Source organism: Mus pahari, chromosome 2 (genome assembly GCF_900095145.1).
Source record: "Mus pahari chromosome 2, PAHARI_EIJ_v1.1, whole genome shotgun sequence".
In the NCBI taxonomy this organism is placed as follows: domain Eukaryota; kingdom Metazoa; phylum Chordata; class Mammalia; order Rodentia; family Muridae; genus Mus; species Mus pahari.
Window position 1 is genome coordinate 5,203,553 of NC_034591.1, and position 6,422 is coordinate 5,209,974.

The window sequence follows — 6,422 nt, forward strand, 5'->3', positions numbered from 1 at the left end:
TTTTTTTCTCAAGATTTATTTATTTATTATATGTAAGTACACTGTAGCTGTCTTCAGACACTCCAGAAGAGGGCATCAGATCTTGTTACGGATGGTTGTGAGCCACCATGTAGTTGCTGGGATTTGAACTCCGGACCTTCAGAAGAGCAGTCAGGTGCTCTTACCCACTGAGCCATCTCACCAGCCCCCTCTTGTTTTCTTAATACCATTGTCTTGTAGGCTTTGTTACAGAGAAGAGGGTAGACTGTTCCAGTAATATAATCAAACGGTGAACAGGGGTTAGACTCTGACAGCCTGAAAAGGGAGTCTTCCCCTAAAACTTCAGAAAGTAACTCATAACAGAAACCCTGCTCTCTCCTTCTGCGTGCCCATGCAGGCCAAGCTCACTCAGACTTCAGATCTACAGAAACTCAAAGTCTGTGTTCCCGCTAAATCTTGTCACTGTCTGCTGTAACCGAAATAGGAAACTAATGCAAGCATGCTGGGCAAGCTGCTCTCATTACACTTCCTTGTAACTTAATAGACCCCACAAAGAAGACAGGAGTACTAATTTTATGCCTGCTGTAGTGCTTAGCCCCTGCAAGGTTAAGCCGACTACAGATTCTTTTAAGAGTTGTCTTAAGTTTTCAACCATATAAAACTAAGTTAAACGATTCCAAGAAAATTAAGAAAACGGTAACAGTGAACTTTCTGAAAGCAAGGTGATGTGAACGAGAGAAACAGAGAGAGAGAGAGAGAGAGAGAGAGAGAGAGAGAGAGAGAGAGAGAGAGAGAGAGAAATAGGACCAGGAAATAAACAAATAGAGTCACCTACCAGTAAACCAAGATGAAGTGCTCAAGACTTCCAGGAACAATTCGGATTGGAAACCACAAGGAACCCGTACAGGCCAAGCCTGGTGACTGTGGAAAGGAAGAAATGCACTCAAGTAAAGATCAGGCAAGGAGAAAAGGGTGTGACAGAAGCTGGAGATACAGAGAACGGACATCTACTAGACATCAAGTTTCTATCACTACAGAGCTAGCTATGTTCCAAGCAGCCTATCAGATGGACCCAGGGGGCACAGGAAACCTTCCGGTGCCCGCGGCGAGGTTGCAGCCGAAGCAGAAAGCAATAAAGTTCAGAAACTCCTCCCACCAAAACAAGGGCAGCTTCGCACCGAGGATAAGGACAAGGGGAGAAAAAAAAAAAAAAAAAAAAACAAGAAACATGCACACGCAAAACCAACCAATCGATCAAGCACCCCGACACTCTAGCAAGGCCGGTGGAACTGAGAGGGGACACTCCAAACCAGAAGGGCAAGATGCTCGGGGGACACCACGCCCGCGCCAGATCCGGGCGCCTCGGCGCACAGCCCGATGGCACTCAGCTCGGCTCCCCGCTACTGCAATATCCCTCGATCCCTCACCGTGTGGGAGGGGAAGGAGAGCGGGAATCCTCACCTCCCGTACCCAGCTTCGCCCTCTGCGTTGGCCTGCAGGCTCTGGGTTGCCCTGAAGCCCGACCAGAACGGAAAGCCGCGAGGGTCCCGCCCTGCGCGCGTCGGGGAACGGGATTGGACGGGAAGCCGCGAGGGTCCCACCCTCCCCCGCGCTGGAAGGGGTGGGCTGTCGAGGCTCGCCGGTCCCGCCCCCGCCGGGTTCTCGGGCTCTCGCTGCGTCCGGGGCTGCGGACCCGGGCAACGCGAACAGAAACTCGGATTAGCGCTCTGCAGTCCCCGCTACAGCAGCTTCCTTCCGGATGCTGCGGGAGATTGGCCTCGGTCCAGAGATGTAGGCGACTCTGCCCACTCTCGGGCATAGCCCTGTGGCTGCGTAAGGAGGCCCGCGGCTCAGGCTGCGGCTTGGCGCTGTGTTCTTTCTTCCCAGTCGCTCCCCCCTTGGGGGTGCGAGCCTCCTTTGCTTGGCCCAGGCAAGAATTTACACTACAGTTGTACTGAGACATTTTATTTTGTCTACCCTGTGTGCTGGCAAGAGAATAGCAGGCGAATGGGTCCGGTTTGGCCTCGTCGCCTCTTTGAGACTAAGATTAGGCCAACTCCCAGCCCTCTGGGACAAGCCCTTGCAGTCTCTAGCGATGGTCAGGCTTCAAGCTTTGGTCTTGCCTGAATATTTTTATAAGTCCAAGAAGTTGCGTTTTTAAAAAGCTACCACGTTCTAGAGAAAGACTATGAGGTACTTTTAGTTTCACAGGTCAATGCCCTTTTTTTCATTTACCTCCTGGAATAAATTGATACAATTTTAAGCTTATATACACTTTTTATTTGTACTTCTGTTTTGTTTTCGTGGAAGGAAGAATATTTTACATGCTCATGCGTAGTGAGTTATTCAACAGTTTAAAGACTTCATTTCAAATTAGTATATTAAAAGCTGCTGTCTTTCCGGAATCCTTTTGAGTTTCCTGCAGAATTACTAATATGTCTCATGACTGTACAGCTTTGCTGGAGGTATTACATAATCAAGCTGGATAATCTCTCTAAGCTTGTCAAAGCGACTGTGCTAAAGAACTTTACCCCCTCATAGTATGTAAGTGTTCCGTTCTGGATATTATGCTTAGAAGATAGAATTCTTAGACTGACTGAATTTCTCAGAAACCTTCATTGTCTTTTTCTTTTTCTCTTTCTTTCTTTTTTTTTTTTTTTTTTTTTTTTGTAAAAAATTTTGGCACCTCTTTAGAAGTTTACTCATATTGAATGTTTGCTGGTGGCAAAGAATTTAGGGTCACTCACCTTCACTGTTTTTGTGAGTTTGGTAATCTCACCAAACCAGGCCTTTTTATACAGGGTCTCTAACACTGAGCTACATCCGAGCCCTGCTGTGGATTTCTCTTCTCCCTGGTTTTGTTAAGCAGAAACAGTATCTCCATGAAGATCGAGGCTTCTCACTACGAGAAAACCTCGGCACTGAAGAAATTCAGTGGAACCTGGAGAATGTGAGAAAAATGATCATCTCTGTAAAGCTATAGATAAGCAGAGGCCTGGAAATGTTTTCTACCAAATGTATAATAGATATTTTAATGTCAAATTTAAAATCGGGTAGCACTCTGATTAAATTTGAACAAGCTTGAATTTCTTAGCTCGGGATAGACAGATCTTGATGGCTGAGGAAGATGTTCCAAGCTTTTGGAGTAGGTCTTATAGCAACAACTTGTCCTAAGTCTTAAATTTGACTATTAATGTTTATATAAAAAAAATCATTTATGTGTATGAAGGGATCCATATGAACCCAGGACCCCAGGGCAAGGGACTACCTCTGGTTAGAGAGGAGGCAGATGTGGCACATAGGCAAATGACAGTGTCAGGTCAAGGGCAAACCCCGAGCTAGGATGAGGTGTTGACTTTAATTAGACGCATTAGGAAAGTCAAAGGAGAAAAGGGTTAATAGCTGAACCGAAATACTTTGATAACTAGACATTGGTAGTCAGCCTCAGGAGGAGGAAATGACCAAATAAGGGAATAGACCTTGTTGGCTAGCTTTGGGAATGGAATCTAATAGTTTCTAGCAAGATAGTGGGAATCGGGGAGAAGGGCAATGCCTACCAGAGGCATGTTTGACACGCTCGGACTGGCTAGAGTCCATTCAGTGTAGTTCTTTCTCCATACACTACAAAATTAAAAAAAAAAAAAAAGACCTTTACAGACAAGACTGGGTAGAGTTGACCACAAAATTTATAAGAATATTCTAAGTTATCATATCTATCTTTAAAGCTAGATTACTTATAAGGCTTGTGAATTTATCTTAATCTATGGGATAGGCCTCTAACCTGAATTTTTCCAAATTGAAGAAATATACTTTCTTATTTTTAATGAGGGGATAGTATGGGCATAGTGATTTTGGAGAACTGCCAGCAGCAAACTAGAGTAAGCTAGATACAAACAGATGATGTTAAAAATTAACTGTGCTGTCTCACTGGACCCTCTAAAAAGTGATCCTCCGAGCCGGGCGTGGTGGCGCACGCCTTTAATCCCAGCACTCGGGAGGCAGAGGCAGGCGGATTTCTGAGTTCGAGGCCAGCCTGGTCTACAGAGTGAGTTCCAGGACAGCCAGGGCTATACAGAGAAACCCTGTCTCAAAAAACCAAAAAAAAAAAAAAAAAAAAAAAAAGTGATCCTCCATACCAAGGGCATATGCATACTGTCTCATACAGATGGGCTCACTTTAGCACTAGTGATAGCTTTTGATTGCCATTGTATATAAAAGTCTGCTTCCGAATCCTAGGAGAAGTGTAGCTTAACTATGAGCTCTTCATACCTCAGACAAGTTCCTTACTCCTAAACAGAGCATTTAAATGTTTACAGCTGTACTGAGATAACTTACATACCAGAAAACCCCACTCCTTTAAAGTGTATAAATAAATACTTAATTATATTTGTAGTTATGTTGTCTGTGTTAGTTTGCTATCTGGTCCTGTCGTAAAGCACTGACCACTTCTGTTAGAGCAGAAATGATGGAGACAACAACATGGAAGTAAGAGAGACCAACCTCTACAAAAGCTAGCTGTGCTTTGATCAGAGCAATGAAGGGCAGAGGTCTCTCCAGTTCTGTTCCCCTGCAGTCTCAACATTATCAAAAAATAAAATTAAATTAAAAAAAAAATCTGTAGTGTGTGGTTTCTACTAACCTGCATTAAGCTCTGGTGAACCAAGCCCTGCACAGGTTCCCTTGGATCTGCCGGTGAAACACACACACACACACACACACACACACACACACACTTTTTTTTTTTTAAGATTTATTTATTTATTATATGTAAGTACACTGTAGCTATCTTCAGACACTCCAGAAGAGGGTGTCAGATCTTGTTACGGGTGGTTATGAGCCACCATGTGGTTGCTGGGATTTGAACTCCAGACATTTGGAAGAACAGTCGGGTGCTCTTACCCACTGAGCCATCTCACCAGTCCCCACACTTATTTTTAATACGCTTTTAACTCAGTGGACAGGATCTTCTAAGCCTCCTGTCATGGTTTCAATATGCTTGCCTAGGGAGTGGCACTAGTTGGAGGTAAGGCCTTGTTGGAATAGGTGTGTCACTGTGAGCATGGGCTTTAAGACGCTCATCCTAGCTACCTGGAAGTCAGTATTCTGCTAGCAGTTTTCAGATGAAGATATAGAACTCTCAGCTCTGCCTGCCCCATTCCTGCCTGGATGCTGCCATGCTTCTACCTTGATGAAAATGGACTGAACCTCTGAACCTGTAAGTCAGCCCCAATTAAGTGTTGTCTTTGTAAGAGTTGTCTTGGTCATGGTGTCTGTTCACAGCAGGAAAGACAGGAGTTGGTACCAGGGGGATGGGGTATTGCTGTGATAGGCCTGACCTCGATTTTGACTTGAAAGAATGTGGATTTTGGGACTTTGGATTTGGAAAGCAGTGGAATGCTTTAAATGAGGCTTAATGGGCCATCCTAGTAGGTATATGGAAGACTTTGTTACTGAGAGTGATTTGATTGTGGGGACCTAGCCCGAGAGGTTTCAGTAAAGAATTTCAATGTGTGGCCTAGAGACTGTTTTTGTAGTATTTTGGTGAAGAATGTGGCTACTTTTTGCCCTTGTCTGAAAAGTCTGCCTGAGGCCCAGGTGAAGAGACTCAGATTAATTGCATTGATAAGGGAAGTCTCAAAAAAGCCCAGCAGAGACTTTGTTTTCTGGCTAAGTCTCATGAAGAGCATTTTTGAACAAGCAAAGCAAGCTTAGAAAGGAAAAATATAAAATACATGGTTCAAGTATTAANGGGGCACCAGGAAGTGAAATGGAACTGAATCCTATGTTCTAAGACATAACAGTTACGGGATGTGGAGGCAAGATCCTAAACAGCTAAATTTAGATCCAGGCATGGTGGTACACACCTTTAATCCTAGGAGAATAAAAGCAAACAAACAGATCTGAGTTCAAGGCCAGCCTGGGACAGAACAGGTTAAAGGTGAAGAAAAGTTTAAATCCAGGCGTGGTGGTACACACCTTTAATCCCAACATTACAGGAGACAGAGCCATGCAGATCTCTGAGTTCAAGGCCAATCTACAGAGCAAGTTCTAGGAAAGCCAAGCACACAGAAAGGGAGTTGGAAAACAGAAAGCTGGTGATAGAATGGTGGTGGTGGTGGTGTGTGTGTGTGGGGGGGGGTTTTCCAGCCCAGCAAGCAGAAGTACACTGCAGCTTTAGCCATGTGACTCTGGCTTTAGAGTGAAAAGTAGAAAGGACTACTGGGACAATTGATGCTGATTATCTGGAGCTAAGAAATTAGTGGTGATTAAGAAGAGACCAGCATCACTGAGGTGATGTCTTCTGGGAAGTGTTTTCTGAGAGCACAAAGAAGCTGCGTTCCAAACCAAGCATGGTGGCACACGCCTTTAATCCCAGCACTCGGGAGGCAGAGGCAGGCGGATTTCTGAGTTCGAGGCCAGCCTGGTCTACAAAGTGAGTTCCA

General features: G+C 44.7%; 1 protein-coding gene across 2 annotated transcripts in view; it reads right to left on the minus strand.

Moving 5' to 3' along the window:
• Window positions 1-1,528, minus strand: part of Crot (carnitine O-octanoyltransferase) — a 30,123-nt gene extending 28,595 nt beyond the window's left edge. The window contains exons 1-2 of one of the 2 annotated variants that reach the window (XM_029535566.1): window positions 1,450-1,468; window positions 815-900 (exon numbers count right to left, since the gene is read on the minus strand). The gene's annotated coding sequence lies outside the window, so the exon portion shown is untranslated. Of the gene's footprint in view, window positions 1-814; window positions 901-1,440 lie in introns of both variants that reach the window. The other variant, XM_021190694.2, reaches the window with a different exon arrangement.
• Window positions 1,529-6,422: the final 4,894 nt, after the last annotated feature.